This window comes from Oryctolagus cuniculus, chromosome 9 (genome assembly GCF_051225735.1).
Source record: "Oryctolagus cuniculus isolate XC-2025 breed Fujian yellow rabbit chromosome 9, ASM5122573v1, whole genome shotgun sequence".
NCBI classification, from domain to species: domain Eukaryota; kingdom Metazoa; phylum Chordata; class Mammalia; order Lagomorpha; family Leporidae; genus Oryctolagus; species Oryctolagus cuniculus.
The window spans coordinates 47640221-47658606 of NC_142875.1; the positions used below are offsets into that span (position 1 = coordinate 47640221).

An 18386-nucleotide genomic window follows, 5' to 3' on the forward strand; every position below is an offset into this window, starting at 1 on the left:
CAAAGCAGAAACACTATACCCAATAATTACATCTTTACTTTTATGTACAATAACTGTGTGCAAAGTGTTTTTCAAACTATAAAATAAGACTTTGGAATAATATACAAATGGTTAACCCTAGGAGTTAGTTACCCCTGCCTGCTTGTAATGAATCAAAACTGCTTACATTCTTTTTTAACATTTATTTAGTAAATATAATTTCCAAAGTATAGTTTATGGATTACAATGGCTTTCCCCCCCATAACTTCACTCCCACCTGCAACTCTCCCATCTCCCGTTCCCTCTCCCAATCCATTCACATCAAGATTCATTTTCAATTATCTTTATATACAGAAGATCAATTTAGCATACATTATGTAAAGATTTCAACAGTTTGCACCCACACAGAAACACAAAATGAAAAATACTGTTTAGTACTCGTTATAGCATTAAATCTCAATGTACAGCACATTAAGGACAGAGATCCTACATGAGGAGTAAGTGCACAGTGACTCCTGTTGTTGACTTTACAAATTGACAGTCCTGTTTATGGCATCAGTAATCTCCTTATGCTCCAGTCATGAGTTTCCAAGGCTATGGAAGCCTTTTGAATTCGCTGACTTCGATCTTATTTAGACAAGGTAATAGTCAAAGTGGAAGTTCTCTCCTCCCTTCAGAGAGTTACCTCCTTCTTTGATGGCCCGTTCTTTCCACTGGGATCTCACTCACAGAGATCTTTCATTTAGGGTTTTTTTTTTTTTTCTTTTTTTTGCCAGCGTGTCTTGGCTTTCCATGCCTGAAATACTTTCATGGGCTCTTCAGCCAGATAAGAATGCCTTAAGGGCTGATTCTGAGGCCTGAGTGCTGTTTATGAAATCTGCCCTTCTATGAGTCTGCTGTGTATCCTGCTTCCCATGTTGGATCATTCTCCCCCTTTTTTATTCTATCAGTTAGTATTAGCAGACACTATTCTTGTTTCTGTGATCCCTTTGGTTCTTAGTCCTATCATTATGATCAATTGTGAACAGAAATTGATCCCTGGGACTAGTGAGATGGCATTGGTACATGCCACCTTGATGGGATTGAATTGGGATCCCCTGGCATGTTTCTAACTCCGCCGTTTGAGGTAAGTGTTTGTGTGATCATTTTGACTCTTAGACCTATCAATGTGATCAATTGTGAACTGAAATTGATCACTTGGATTAGTGAAATGGCATTGGTACATGCCACCTTGATGGGATTGTATTGGAATCCCCTGGCACATTTTTAACTCCAGCATTTGGGGCAAGTCAGCTTGAGCATGTCCCAAATTGTACTCCTCCTGCTGCCTTCTTGTCCCTTTGGTCAAGGAGGCATTTTTGGTCTCTGTCAGGCACCTTTCCTATGAGATCCTTAATGGCACACACATGCCGTGTTCTCACAGCTGGTGCCACTTCTTGTCCTAATGATCTTGGACAGATCTTCACAAGCTATAAGTAGATGTAGGAAAGTAATTGCTTTTGGTTGACAAAGCATAAACCTTGGGCTGGTTAAGTCTTGCTGTATGATCTGTTTTTGCTTTTTTCTCTCAGGCTACCCAAAGAACTGCACTATTATGTCTAATAGTTGCATTAACATTAGCCAGCAGCATTCATATTCAAGGAGAAGTGCAGCATTGATTCTTTTCCGTTGTTCCATCTGTTCTGAATTTAAATCATTTTTGAGCAGTAGCTTTCTCTCATGATTTTTCTGGACCTTTGAGAGAATATTCTTTACATTTGATTTCACATACTTTAGCATACCTGGAATGTCAGAAGTGGTTGACTTGGGTATATTGTGGGTATCACTCATAGCTTGAACTTCCTGACAGATTTCACTATTTTTATCTAATTGAGGATTTTTATGTTTCTTGTTCTGTAATATCTGTAAAGCTTGAAGTTCTATATTTAAAAATGATAGAAGTTTCAGTCATTCTTTTTTTTTAAGATAGTATTTACTACTTCCTGATGCAGTAAATTTCTCTTTAATTAAAAATAAAGAAAACATGAATTTGGAAAGTCTAGATCTTCTCTCACAGTTGAAGTGATACTTTCTTCAAAATTGCATAATGACTTTATCTGAGACTAACCAAGAGCAGAGCTGATAGTCTTGCTCCTGCCACCATCGTAAGGATGTTTTCTGCTCACAGTGGAACCTTGTACCCCATTGCCTCTAGCAGATTCAGCATATCTCCCTCGATAGTCAGTTTGGGACCTGACTGTGACACTCTCATGTCCTTCCCAGAAATGTTTTTAAATATGATTTGAGGTAACTTTCTAAGCGAAATAGAATTTTCATATTGATTGAATAAAATATATACTAAAGAGAACTGACCTATACTTGTTCAGACTGAGACATTACTTGTGACTAATACATCTGAAAGTTTAAATACAGGGACTCATTTTGTCAGGAAAACAAATTGATACAGTCATGTAAATGAAGAAAAAAAATCATGTAGGCAAAACTTTCTTCAGAGTAAAATATTTAGTTACTTTCTTCTGTTTCTTAAATATTGCACAGAAAAAAATCCCACAATCATAAGATGTCTCTCTCTCTCACTGTCCACTCCGCCTGTCACAAAAAAAAGAATAAAGCAATCATACTCATAAAATAAATATATTTTATTTTTCATGTGCTTAAACATAAGGAATAATTTTCAGTCACTATCAAATAGCAACCATATTAGTATTTATTAGAAATGTTGAATCTTTGAAATGTAACTGCAGTGTTTTTCAAAACTATTAATTTAGTTTTGATATACTCATATTTGATCTACATATTTGCATATATATTTGTTATGTTTAAACTGATTGTATAAACACGTACATATATAAATATATATAATGCTTGGGCTGAATGCAGCAATGATATATTACATAATTTCTAAACTATTATAAGTGTTATATGATAAATCAAATGCTAATAAAATAAATATGGAAGAGCATTAGCCGGGTACATTATTTTTATCAGAAAAAGGAGAAAGTGAACCTAAATTTCATTGACTATAGTATCTTTAAATAAGTTAGCTTGCATATTTTGTTAAACACTGGCAGACAATACAGGAATCCTGTGTCACAGTTTAAGGGCAGTTTATTCTGAGAAGTAGTCAGGGTTTCTGCATTTGTATGGGTTTCCAGAGAGGCAGTTCCCACTTACTGACATGAAGAAGACAGAATTGTATATAAGAAAAAGAATTCTAGGCTTAGAAAATTCCAGCACTTTTTAATGTACCAAAAACTTGCTGTGCCTTTGGCTTAGGTGGAAATATTTCTATTAAACTGGAAGAATGGACCTTGATTTGCTCAAAGGAAGACATTATCTCTCTCTCAAAGTTGCTCACTATATAAAAATCTATGAATGATATTCCTCAACAAAGGTAGCTAGAGTCTCTGCTCAGAAAACAGGCTGTGAGAAATCCATGGAAAGTTGTCTTTTATCAATATGTAACCAAATTATTGAATATGTATCCAACTATTTTAAAATTTCCCCATCTAGTGGCAGTTATATGGTACAGTGTTTTATACCAATTGGGGCACCCCCCCCCCATCTCAAACTGGACTACCTCAGTTAAAGTCCTGGTTATTCTCCAGAATTCAGATTGCAGTTATGCAGACCTGGGGAGCAGTAGATGATGGATCAAATAGTTGGATCCATGCAATCCAAATGGGAGATGTGTATTGAATTACCAGCTCCAGGCATTGGAGAGTGAATCAGCTGATGGTTTTCTCTTTCTCTCTCTCTCTCACTCTTTCTCTCTCTCTCTCTGTCTTTTTCCTCTGTCCCTCTGTGTCCACATAAAATAAATAGGCAATTAAATAATTAAATAATTAAATTTTCCTCTAGAGCTACTTTTCAATACTATTTGTTCTCCCTTTTACAAACACTAGACAATATTATTTTTGTATTTAATAAAATGTTAATTTACAATAGTAATCTAAAAGACAGTTATTACATTAATATTTCTAAGGTATCTAATATTTTGAATATTTTCACCACTGTAGAGATCTTATGTGTGTGGATTCACATAATTTTGTTTTATATTAAAAATACTACTCAATCTAAGGTTAAATAAGTATTTATGTTTATTTGTATTGTTCCTTAATTTTTCAATCAGCAATTTAAAATAATCTCGTAAATATTTTGTGGCATAATGAATAATAAACAAATTGTACTTAGAAAGTATGCATCAATAGGAAACTCAGAGTGGGGGAAGATGTCAGCAATTCTGGCCTCCAGAATTATGGAGGAATTAATTTCTATTATGTTAACTCACACACACATATATACACACACAGAGATGAGCCTCAGACATAATTGAACCTCTAAATATTGAAGTATGAAAGAAATTCAATGTGATAATGCTTTTTTATCATGTTCATTGCATTATATAGACATTATACTTTATTAATAAAATTTCAGCATTATATCTAAAGTTTTATATCCATTTTTTAAAATCTAGGACTATTATTATTGTTATGAGTATTGTGATTTATTTTTTTCACTTATTTAATGTCTTTTTACAATTTCAAGATGTATTGTAATGATAAATAGTAATTATTCAACATTTTCACTTTAAAGTTATTCATGTATAAGTAAATTACAAAATGACTAAAGATACTATTATGAATCATTTAAAATAAAATAACTAAGATTTATCATTTATTGGTTGATTGAGGGCTATTATGGTGATTATTTTTAAAACAGCTCCTCAGTGTTGTACAGTTGCAGACAAACATTGAAATTACAAATACAACTAATAGAGCCGGCGCCGTGGCTCAATAGGCTAATCCTCCACCTTGCGGCGCCGGCACACCGGGTTCTAGTCCCGGTTGGGGCGCCGGATTCTGTCCCGGTTGCCCCTCTTCCAGGCCAGCTCTCTGCTATGGCCAGGGAGTGCAGTGGAGGATGGCCCAGGTGCTTGGGCCCTGCACCCCATGGGAGACCAGGAAAAGCACCTGGCTCCTGGCTCCTGCCAGGATCAGCGCGGTGCGCCGGCTGCAGCGGCGGCCATTGGAGGGTGAACCAGCGGCAAAGGAAGACCTTTCTCTCTCTGTCTCTGTCTCTCACTGTCCACTCTGCCTGTAAAAAAAAAAAAAAAAAAAAAAAAATACAACTAATAAACATACAAATGATAATAAATGTGTTTTTTAACTTAAAAATTATATGCTGAAAAACAATTCTTGTTCACTTGAACTTGCTATTATAACAAGGTATTGGTGAGGTCATACTTTTAGTAGTATTTTAACGATAATGAATGTTTTCCCTTTGCAATTCAGTATAAAATTATACTGTTATCAACCATGAATAGACATCAGGCAGCCATTTGGAGAGAGATAATTTCTATAAAACTGTATGACCCTTAGAGTCATAATCTGATGCATGTATATGCTATAAGCCAAGAAGGAATATTATTAAAGATTTTTAGAAGGTGTATGTGGAATGAATATATTGCTGCCTCATTATCATACTAATTTCCTTCATTTCAACCTTAAATTTAGCAATTACATAAGAAGCTACAATAGTATTTAGCAAATGTAAATCAGATAAAAAGAAAAAACATATTAGTAGGTGGGCAATATCTACTTAAGGTATTAATAATGTGACTGCATACAAGTGAGTATGTTGAAATATATTTCTCATTTATAGCTTTCATGGAATTACAAATATTAAAAAGATATATGATTTCCAGAAACATGACAACTTATAAGACCTTATATCTCTTAACCTAGGTATTTTTTCCCAACTTTTATTTAATAAATATAAATTTCCAAAGTACAACTTTTGGGTTATAGCAGCTTCCCCCCTCAACCTCCCTCCCAGCCACAACCATCCCATCTCCCACTCCCTCTCCCACCCCATTCTTCATCAAGATTCATTTTCAATTATCTTTATATACAGAAGATCAACTTAGTATATACTAAGTAAAGATTTCAACAGTTTGCACCCTCACAGATACACAAAGTATAAAGTACTGTTTGAGAAATAGTTTTGCCATTAATATGCATACTACAACACATTAAGGACAGAGATCTTACATGTGAGGTACGTGAACAGTGAATCCCATTGTTGATTTAATAATGACACTCTTATTTATGATGTCAGTCTCTTGACATGAGCTGCCAAGGCAATGGAAGCCTCTTGAGTTCACCAGCTCTGACCTTATTTAGACAAGGTCATAGTCAAAGTGGAAGTTCTCTCCTCCCTTCAGAGAAAGGTACCTCTTTCTTTGATGGCCTATTCTTTCCTCTGGTATCTCACTCAGAGATCTTTCATTCAGGTGGTTTTTTTTTTTTTTTTTTTTTTTTTTTTTTGCCACAGTGTCTTGGCTTTCCATGCCTGAGGAACTCTCATGGGATTTTTAGCTGGATGCTAATGCCTTAAGGGCTGATTCTGAGGCCAGAGTGATGTTTAGGACGTCTGCCGTTCTATGAGTCTGCTGTATATCCTGCTTCCCATGATGGATAATTCTCTCCTTTTTGATTCTATCAGTTAGTATTAGCAGACACTAGTCTTGTTTATGTGATCCCTTTGACACTTAATCCTATCATTATGATCAATTATGAACTGAAACTGATTTCTTTGATTAATAAGATAGCATTGGCACATGCCACCTTGTGGGATACAATTGGAATCCCTTGGCATGTTTCTAGCTCTACCATTAGGGGTAAGTCCAAGTGAGCATGTGCATCTTCTCCATCTCTTATTCCCACTCATATATATATATATATATATATATATATTTGACAGGTAGAGCTGTACACAGTGAGAGAGAGACAGAGAGAAAGGTCTTCCTTCCATTGGTTCACTCCCCAAGTGGCCGCCATGGCCGGGGCTGCACTGATCCGAAGCTTGGAGACAGGCATCTCCTACTGGTCTCCTATGTGGGTGTAAGGGCCCAAGCACCTGGGCCATCCTCCAATGCCCTCCTGGGCCACAGCAGAGAGCTGGACTGGAAGAGGAGCAACAGGGACTAGAACCAGGCACCCATATGGGATACTGGTGCCACAGGTGGAGGATTAACCAAGTGAGCCACAGTGCTGGCCCCTCCCACTCTTATATTTAACAGGGATCACTTTGCAGTTTAAATAAATGACTAAGAATAATCGTGTGTTAATTAAAGAGTTCAAGCAATGGTATTATGTAGAACAAAAATAGTAAAAATAATAAAATAGTAAGTTGTTCCTCAACAGTCAGGACAAGGGCTGATCAAATCTTTGTTTCTCATAGTGTCCATTTCACTTCTTCAGGTTTCCTTTTAGATGCTCAGTTAATTGTCACAGATCAGGGAGAACATATGATATTTGTCTCTTTGGGACTGGCTTATTTCACTCAGCATGATGTTTTCCAGATTCCTCCATTTTATTGCAAATGACCAGATTTCATTTTTTTTACTGCTGTATAGTACTCTATAGAGTACATATCTCTTAAATACTTTATCCAGTCTTCTGCTGATGGGCATTAGGCTGATTTCATATCTTAACTATTGTGAATTGAACTGCAATAAACATTGAGGTGCAGACGGCTCTTTTATTTGCAAATTTAATTTCCTTTGGGTAAATTCCGAGGAGTGTGTGTCAGCTTGAGTCCTGGCTGCTCCACTTCTGATCCAGCTCTCTGCTGTGGCCTGAGAAAGTAGTAGAAGATAGCCCAAGTCCTTGGACCCCTGTACTCAAATGGGAGACCCAGAAGAAGCTCCTGGATCCTGCCTTCGGATCAGCACAGCTCTGCCCATTCTGGCCATTTGGGGAGTGAACCAGCAGATGGAAGATCTCTCTCCCTCTCTCTCTGCCTCTCCTTCTCTCTCTGTAACTCTGACTTTCAAATAAATAAATAAATCATTTTTTTAAAAAAGGAAGAAGCTGGCATTGGGAGCTTGTAGCAAAAAATCAAACTCATGTACTACAGTACAGGATATAGTCATCTTAACTGACATCTTAATTGCTAGGCCAGACACACCCGCCCCAGTGATGTTTTAGTACTTGGTTGTGAGAACATTGCTGGTGGGGAAACCATTTGAAACTTTAAGTCTTATATTCCTCTTAAAATTGTTATATTAATGATGATGTACAGTATATTTCTATACTGTCATTTTTCTCTTTAACTACTCTTTCTCTTATTAAGTGTCATTACTTTATGCTGACCAATGTAAAATCAGTGGATATCCTAGGTAACTATATGACTTTTTTGAATTCCAGTTTAAGACTTTGGATTTCCACTTGGAGACTGAGAGACACACAGAAAGTAATTTCTTCTATCTAATAATCTTCTGTTAGATTGTTATTGATTTCTGCAAAGTTATTATTTATAAATATCCCATCTTACCTTTATGAAGACCTCTTTTTATTTCCTCCTAAGGTGCTATATGTATTATGCTCAGGGAATTCCTCCATTGTATTTTTTGCTTTCTTCAGTCATTTCCCTGGCATTGGTCATATTGATATTTAATAACCATAGATGTTATACAATATTTTCCCATTAGCCAATTTTTCATAATGTTTATAACCTTATCCTTCACTTCATTTGTCCTGTTTATCATTTGTGACTCTCTAGGGCAACCTACAGGTTGCTTGTTTCTAAGCCTCTCAAATTCTTTTTTGTTGGTTGTTCCAGAAATATTTTTTGTAGGTTTCTTTCTTTGAATGTTTTCAAATATCATATTAGCAATTAGTCATCATTTTATTATCACAACTAAAATATCCAAGGAGAACTTTTTAGGATGGAAGAATATCACGTTAACAGGTTTCCTTTTTGGTGCTCAGTTAGTTGTCAGCTATCAGGGAGAACAAGTGGTATTTGTCCCTTTGGGATTGGCTTATTTCACTCAGCATAATGTTTTCCAAATTCCTAACAGGGATCACTTTTCAGTTAAAATTTAAACACCTAAGAATAATGGTGTGTTAATTACAGAGAAAGTTAAAAAAAAGGATGGAAGAATATTCATTTTGGCTTATAGAATTGGAAATTCATAGTGTAATGCTGGGTGATCCCATTGGTTCAAGAGTCTGTTGAGGCTGGAGGAAGTTAGAGGGATGATCTCTTGTCAAGCTAGGAATCAGATAAACAAAGGAAACACATTCATTTCACTCTGTGTGTTCTTTCCTGGTAGCATCACGATTTGATATTGGGGATCTCCTAAGCATCTTGATCCAATCCTATCAGTTCCCAAAGCCCCTACATTAAGTAATCAACCATTAATCCATTAAATGTTAATATATTACTTTCAGATGTAACAATCTGTGTGAGTTTGGGGAGCCAAATTCTGTTCGAACAATACCACTGAATTTGTATTTTTATGATACAAGCACTATAGAAACTATATTTGCATAATTTTGTCTTCATCATGTTCTATTCAGAGTCAGTTCAATTCATATTATGATTTTTCCCATTCTTTGAAAAAGAGTACTTCTTATATTTAGCAAGCAGTTCAATTCCAGTGTTGATCAATGCACTACAGAAATATCATAATTTCTCAATGTAGAAAAAATGTTAATTTACCAAGAAAGCAAAATCATCTGTAAGATGGACATGAGAATTAATGGCCCTGACTCTTTTCTCTGTAAATTACTATTTGTTTTTGAAATCAAATTTGATTCTAATTTTTGCAAACATGGACTCGAAGAAATTTTACTCCTTTAACTTCTTTTTCATCTATACAAATGCAAAACATGCTGACTCTAAATAATTTTTTTATAGGCAGAGGGAGAGAGAGGGACAGAGAAAAAGGTCTTCCTTTACCGTTGGTTCACCCTCCAATGGCCGCCGCAGCCAGCACACTGCACCTGGTGCACCACACCAATCCAAAGCCAGGAGCCAGGTGCTTCTCCTGGTCTCCCATGTGGGTGCGGGGCCCAAGGACTTGGGCCATCCTCCACTGCTCTCCTGGGCCACAGCAGAGAGCTGGACTGGAAAATGAGCAACCAGGACAGAATCTGGTGCCCCGAGCGGGACTAGAACCCGGTGTGCCAGCGCTGCAAGAGGAGGGTTAGCCTAGTGAGCTATGGCACTGTCTTAAATAATGTTCTTAAGATAAACTAAAATATCTAATAATATTAACTAATATATAGGAAGATAAATACTGTATTTTATATTATTTTAGTCTCATAAATACCTACTCATAGGTAGGTTCAAAGAGAAAATGTAAGAAAGAGAAAGTGAGAAAGAACCAAAAATTTCTGTTGTCAACCTTAGTCCTGCATTGAAAATTTTTGTTTCCTGCTTGATAGTTCCCTGAGAATTGACTAACAAAAAATGACAAAAGAGACACTGTTTCCTTCTTCCATAAATATAAACTTGTAGAAAACTTCAAAATAATAATATTTGATGAATGCAACATGTTTGTCTCAGTATTAAATTAAGAATTATACAAGTGGGGCAGGTATTCTGAGATAGCCCATTAAGCAGTCACTTGAGATACCCACATTGCATATTGGCATGCTGGGTTGAACCCTGGCTATTCCACTTTCAATTCAACTCTCTGAAAGCGTACCTGGGAGATAGTAAATGATGGCCCAAGTACTTGAGTCTCTGGCACCCATATGGGAATCTTAGACAGAGTTCCTGGCTTCTGACATTGGCCTAGCCCAACCCAGCTTACCCTGTCTTCAAAATAGAAATAAACACATAAATATTTAGAAAAATAATTATATCTGTGGAAGAACTAATGATATTTTGTCTAAATGTACCATACATATGTGTGGTTTTAGAGAAAATGGTCATGGAGTTAAATAGCTAGGGTAAATCTACTGAATTGTAGTATTGATTCAGTATAATTATATATTATCATTTATTTCTTGTTACATTATATATATGAACCTAAATGTTCAGTGATTAATAAAAATCTACCTGTATTATCATTTACAACACATTGATTAAATGAATTAAATGATTCCCTTTCTATAGGTGACTTAATAATTTATTAAAAAATCAGATTTACCTGTGTGGATCAATGTCAAAATACAAGGTAAGTAGCATCCTTTACAAAATGGTGGCTTCAAAAAGCTATTTATTCTATGGTAACAATCATCTGAACTCTTACTAACTGAACATAATGAAATTTCAATGCTCAGTTAAATCAGAATACAAATTTGTAATGGAAGAACAGTTAGACTTTAAAGGTACCATAATGTGAAATGTGAAATATATCATATATCCAATCTCTTTCCATATTGGATTCACTGTTCTTAACAGTAATTATTCTTTGGATATGGTTTATGAACTGAGACTGGAAATGACACAGACATTCAATTTATGTTGTTCATAAATGAACACATGATCCTGCATAAAAATCAAAGTAACAATGAAATGTAGTCATTCTTTGAGCTGATTAAGAAAATAATAGTTTATTAGCACATTGTTTTTCCAAGCTACTAATAAACTACAGTGATTGGGCCTTATCATATTTTGCTCTACTACCAGTCAAAGCTTTATGTGTTAATTTCATTATATTCTGATTCTTCTTTTTATATAAACATACTCCCATAGCAGAGATATTCTGCTGCTGTTTTTCTCCTTTTTTGGCTCTGTTTTTTTTGTTGTTGTTGTTGTTGTTGCTGTTCTGTTTTGTTTACTTAGATTTGGAATCTAGTAATAGTGAGGCAATTAGAGAACTGGAAGCTGAGAAAAATGGAAGTGCAAAAACTTAGACTTGAATATTGATGTCTTAGGAGGGAGACTGTTGTGATTAAAAGAAAATAAGGCTGGCGCCATGGCTCAATAGGCTAATCCTCTGCCTGAGGTGCCAGCACACGGGATTCTAGTCCCGCTTGGGGCGCCGGATTCTGTCCTGGTTGCACCTCTTCCAGTTCAGCTCTCTGCTGTGGCCCGGGAGAGCAGTGGAGGATGGCCCAAGTCCTTGGGCCCTGCACCCGCATGGGGGACCAGGAGAAGCACCTGGCTCCTGGCTTCAGATCACCGCAGTGCAACGGGCGCAGTGTGCTGGCTGCGGCGGCCATTGGAGGGTGAACCAACAGTAAAGGAAGACCTTCTTCTCTATCTCTCTCTCTCACTGTCCACTCTACCTGTAAAAAGAAAAAAAAATTAAAAAAGAAAAGAAAATATCTTTGGACATACAGATTTCTAATAAAGAGACATTTCAAAGAGAATATGGTTACAAAGATAGTTGGTAAAAATTTATTCTTGAGTAAAATTTTAAGTGGTAAAACAAAAGCTATTTTATGCTAAAGTGACTCATGATAAAATCTCTGCCTTAAAACATTACTCCTAAAAACTCCCTTCTGACTACATATTTCCAAGTAAAATGAGGTTTCAGGATGACAGGTATAGAAAATGGAAGTGTTTTTATTATTTGGTGTGGTTCACAGGATAGAACATGAGGTTTATATTAATAAATATAAATTAATCCCAGATTGCTACTTCCATGTAGGGATTTTGAGTTTGCTAACAATGTCTAAACAGCAAATTTAGAGTTCATTTAACAGCCATAATCAGTGTTTTATGTTGGCGCTTTCATCGCTTTAAAGGTGTGAATCTGTTTTCTTGGATGAAAGGTCCTCTGACACAGCACCTGCTACAAATGTTCACTTTATCACTCTTGCCAGTGTCTGTGGTATGCAAGAAACTAATTTCTCTAATTTATTTCTAAATCCACGTTAGAGACATTATCTCATTAAGCTTCCCCAAATCCCTATTATATTTATATTACTGATGAGGTAAGTAATGCAGACTAAAGGGCTTTCCAAGGTTATATGTCTAAAAACGGTGCAGGCACCATCCTCCTATCTTTAGATGCCTAGTTTAGCAATCCTATCACTTCACGTTCATTATTTTGCCCAAAGGAAAAGGTGTCCTTTATAATAGACACCTAAACGTTTCCCAGAAGGGAAAACAGTTTAATAGCATCATTTTTAAAAATACTTGTGCTTTCAACTACATCCTTCTGTATATCCTACAGGAGAATGCATTATCAAACGTCTAATCTCTCTTTGCCACCATCCATCACTTTTCTGACCCACAACCTTTGATCCTATTTTGAACAAAACAATGATTTATTCTAAACAGAGTAACTACCAAACTTCTCTCTGATTCAGGCAATCTTTACATCATTTCACTCAGCCCTTTCAAAAATGAAATGAACCGGTTGCCTAAACACACAGCACATTATGTCTATTGCTTTCTTACTCCGTGTTAACTTGCAGGATTTGAATGGTTGTGGAACTTGATTTTGAAAATATGGAAGGTACCGTTAAGCTCTTAATTATTAGTAATAGTTTCTATCCACTTTTCTTTCTTTTAATTCTCTCGCTTTTTTGCTCCCTCCCTCCTCTTTATTATCTTTAGACTCTTTTGATGCATTGCATTTTGTCTGGAATTATGTTCTTTAAAGTTGCAAAGCATACAATTAACACATAAAAATAAAATATATTGAAAATTATTAAATGTCCATCCTCCTAAAGTCATTCTCTCAGAGAAATGCTTGTAAACATTTATGAGGTATATTTGCCAGGTGGATATTAACATAATTACACATGATATGATTGATTTTTGTAATGTGTATTAACTTTTATAATATGTAATTAAGTTCTTAGAAAACAAAAGTACATGCAGATATTCGAAATAGAGGTAAATGAATCTATGGGATTACAAAATCAATTTTTCTTTTTGGCCTGGCATGTGAGGAGCTTGAAAATTATCACTCCCATATACACAGGACAAAATGCAAAGGAAACAGAAAATTTCCATTAGGGAATTGAAGTCTCCATGTATTGGAGACACACAGAAGGAGATATTGCTCACTGGAACAAAAACTCCACATGAACTAGCCAGGATTCACTGGGACTCCAGGAAGACAAGTTTGATGACTAAAAATCTCTATGTAAACCATTTCCAAAGTGTCACCACAATTTTGTGTCCTTTTTTTTTTTTTTTTTTTTGACAGGCAGAGTGGACAGTGAGAGAGAGAGACAGAGAGAAAGGTCTTCCTTTGCCGTTGGTTCACCCTCCAATGGCCGTCACAGCCAGCGCACTGTGCTGATCCGAAGCCAGGAGCCAGGTGCTTCTCCTGGTCTCCCATGTAGGGGCAGCGGCCCAAGCACTTGGGCCATCCTCCACTGCACTTCCGGACCACAACAGAGAGCTAGATTGGAAGAGGAGTAACCAGGACAGAATCCGGCATCCCGACCAGGATTAGAACCCGGTGTGCCGGTGCCACAGGTGGAGAATTAGCCTATTGAGCCACGGCACCAGCCTAATTTTGTGCCCTTTAACACTGGGACTGTCATCAAATTCTCACAGAGAGGAATGGGAACAAATTCTTTCTTGGTTGTAGCAGAGTCTTAAGAAAGTACCCATTTTGAAATACACCCAGAGTCTTTTCTTCTTCACTAGGCTTGCCCTCAAGATAAACTAATTTACCAGAATCCAACAGAGTATAAGGGAGATGCTCAGTTCTCTCTACCTGCCAACTGAACTCACAAAACATGAAAGAACAAACAGCACTGAGAAACACTTGTGAAAGGTGAAGTCCAACTGCACTAGTTTATAAAAAGTCTAACAAGAAATCGTAGCCCTTTGGTGCACTTTACCTTTCCATTCTACCTGTCCAAGTGCCAGCCAGGACCACCTAGCCCCAGGCTCAGGCTAGTACAGTGAGTATCTTCTCCTTCCTGACCAGGAGCCACACAACCCTCAGTGAGAGACAGGCCTCAGTGGCTCAGAGCTACAGGCACAGCCTGAGACACAACAGCCCCATGGTCCATGGATTTGCAGCCTGTCACAGGGACTCGTCTGCTATAACAGGCCGTGCACTTCTGGTAGTGACCCATTAACTAGAGCTGCCACATGCTTTTGGCTTCTCCAGTTATGTGCTTGTCTCAGGGCTTTCCCAGAAAAAGTCAGGTGGTAACTGTTGAAATTAGTAGGTACCCCTTCCAATGTCCAGATACTATGTATAACTACAAGAATCAAGACCAAAAACACAATATCAGAAAACAGAATAAATAAGATGCCAGGTGATGAATATAGAGAAAGGGAGATGCAAGAACTGACTGGCAAAGAATCCAAAATAATCATTTTTGAAAACTAAGTAGGATGACTGAACATATCTGTTGATATCCCAAAACAAACAAACCCAAAACTTTGAATGGTACTCTCTAAATGTGCACATTATATATTATGTGAATTGTATCAAAATAAAGCTACTTTGTAATATCTGTAAACATTGAGAAATAAACAATTCAATGAAATAAGTGAAACAATAAATGATCAGAATGAACCATTTAACAAAACAAGTGTTATCTAATTTAAGAAGATTAAAACATATAAAACTTCTTTCCTGACCAAAATGATAGAAAACTAGAACAGAATAACTAAAAAAGGTTAGGAATATTCACAAGGATATAGACATTAAATAGCATGTTAATGAACAACCAATAGGTCAGTGAAGAAATCCAAGGGAAATTACAAATTTTATAGAGGACAGAAGAAAAAAAGAAAAAGAAAACACAAAATCAAAACATACCCAATGGGATAGAAAAAATGAAGTTGTAACAGAAACTTTCATAGCAATAAACACCTGCATCAAAAAAGAAAATAGATCTCAAATAAATATCCCACATTTCTACCTTAAGGACCTGCAAAAGTAAGAATATACAGAACCCCAAATTTGTAGATGGGAGGAAATATTAGAGATCAGGGCAAAAATGAAAAGAGAAAAAAAATCGATAGAACTAAGAAAAGATATCTTTAATGAAAAAGCTAGATAAAACTTTTAGCAATACTAAAAATGTAGATTCAAACAAAGTTAGAAATGAAAAAATAAAAAGAGATTTCACAACTCATAGCACAGCAATACAAAGGACCATGAGATTATTGGGAACCATGAAGCATAAAGAAGTTGAACAACCTACGAAAATATATACTTTTTTGACTTAATACAACCTACCAACACTGAGTCTAGAATAAATAAAAAATCTGAACAAGGCTAGAGTTGTGGAGTAGTTGATGGGGCAACCTTCTGTGAAAATCACATTTCAGGGTGCTGGTTCCAATCCATGCTGTTTTGTGTTTTGTTTCTGATCCAGTTTCTTGCCTATGCCTGTGGAAAAAGTTAGAAGCTGGTGCAACTGCTTGGGTCCCTGACACCCATTTGGAAGACTAGAACAATGTTTCTGGACTCATTTCATTCTGACTCAGATTAGTCTGTTGTAGCCATTTAGGGAATGAACCAGCTGATAGAAGATTCCTCTATATCTCTCTTTCTCTTTCTCTCTCTCTTATAAAGGATAATATTTTCCAGTCACAAAACAGAAGAAAATATTTTAATTTTACAAAATGGATAATTCTTGAAGATATTATGTTAAGTTAAATAAGTCAGGCACAGAAAGACAAATATCACATGATCTCATACGTATTTGGAATTTAATTAAATTTTACAAAGACATAACTTCCATCCACTATATAATCACAGGCTTAATTCACCACTAATCATAATAATTGACGTGAAAAAAGTACAAAGACCAATGTTCCACAGGAGCATAAACAAGGGATAAAACAGAAATCATATCAAAAAATGTCCATTAAATTTCTATACTTTTTTTTGGCAGGCAGAGTTAGACAGTGAGAGAGAGACACACACAGAGCAAGGTCTTCTTTCCGTTGGTTCACTCCCCAAATGGCTGCCACGGCCAGCGCTGTGCTGATCTGAAGCCAGGAGCCACGTGCTTCCTCCTGGTCTCCCATGCAGGTGCAGGGGCCAAGTACTTGGGCCATTCTCCACTGCCACAGCAGAGAGCTGGACTGGAAGAGGAGCAACCAGTCTATATATTTATATTCTGTATTAACTGCCACAAATCAGAGAAAATGTATCATATTTGTCATTTTTTGGATTGGCTTATTTCACTAAACATAAATGTTTCAATTTGCGTCAATTTTGTTGTAAAAGATAGAACCCTATTGTTATTATGGCTGAGTAGTATTGCATTATGTGTATATATCTATGTATAATATATATATATATCACATTTTCTTTATTCAATCATCAGTTGATGGGCATCTGGGTTGATTCTGTATTTCAGCCATTATGAACTGAGGTCCAACAAACACAAGGGTACGGATAATCTTTTATATGCTGATTTCATTTCATTTCCTTTGGGTAAATTACCAGAAATAGGATGGTTGAATCATATATGAGAAATCTCCATACAGCCTTCCATAACAGCTGTACTGGTTTACCTTCCCACCAACAGTGGTTAGGGTACATTTTTTCCCCACGTTCTTGCCAGAATTTATTGCTTTATTTTAAATTTTTGGATGATAGGCAATCTGCCTGGGGTGAAGTGAAATCTCAATGTGGCTTTTATTTGCATTTCCCTGATACCTAGTGATCTTGAGCATTTTGTCATGTGTCTGTTTGCCATTTGAATTTTATCCTTTGAAAAATGCCTATCAAGTTCCTTTGCCATTTCTTAATTGTATTGTTTGCTTTGTCATTGTTGAGTTCCTTGAGCTCTTCATAGATCCTTGATATTAATCCTTCATCAGTTGCACAGTTCTCAAATGTTTCTCCCATTCTGTTGGTTGCCTCTTCACTTTCTTGAGTGTTTCCATTGCTGTGCAGAAGCTTCTTAGCTTTATGTATTCCCATTTTTCTATTTTTACTTTTAGTGCCTGTGTTTTTGGGGTCTTTTCCAAAAACTCTTTATCTATGTCAATGTCTTTCAGAGCTTCTCCTATATTTCTTCTAATAATCTCAAGGTTTCAGGTCATAGATTTAGATCCATGATTCATTGTGAGTTGACTTTTGTAAAAGTTGCAAGGTAGGAAACTTGTTTCATATTTATGCCTGTGGAAATTCGATTTTACCAGCACCATTTATTGAAGTACTGCTATTTTCCAGGGATGTATATTAGCTCTTATCTAACTTGTCAAAGATTAGTTTGTTGTAGATGCATGAGTAAATTTCTGGAGCTTCCATTGGTTCCACTAGAATACATGTCTATTTTTGTACCAGTAACAGACTGTTTTGAATTCAACTGCCATGTAGTATGTCTTGAAATCTGCATAGCTTTAGCTTGTGTTTCCATACGAATTTTAGCATCTCTTTTTCTAAATCTGAGAAAAATATTGTTAGTATTTTGATTGGGATCACGTTGAATCTATAGGTTTCATTATAAAGATCTTTCACTTCCTTTTGGAAACTTACTCTAAAGTATTTTCATTTCTTTTTGTAGCTATTGTGAATGGTACTATATCTTACAAGTTCTTGGTCAGCCATAGAATTTGTAAATTCAATGGATATTGACTTTTTGTCTTAATTTTTTATCTTACAGGTTTACCAAACTCTATTGAGTTCTAATAACCTCTTAGAAGATTCGTTTGATTCTCCTACATACAGGATCATGTCATCTGTAAACAGGGATAATTTGACTTACTCC

At 36.1% G+C, this 18386-nt stretch overlaps 1 pseudogene; it reads right to left on the bottom strand.

Moving 5' to 3' along the window:
- Nucleotides 1-1371: 1371 nt before the first annotated feature.
- Nucleotides 1372-2230, bottom strand: LOC127492017 (tRNA-splicing ligase complex subunit FAM98B pseudogene; annotated as a pseudogene).
- Between the last annotated feature and the right edge of the window lie 16156 nt (nt 2231-18386).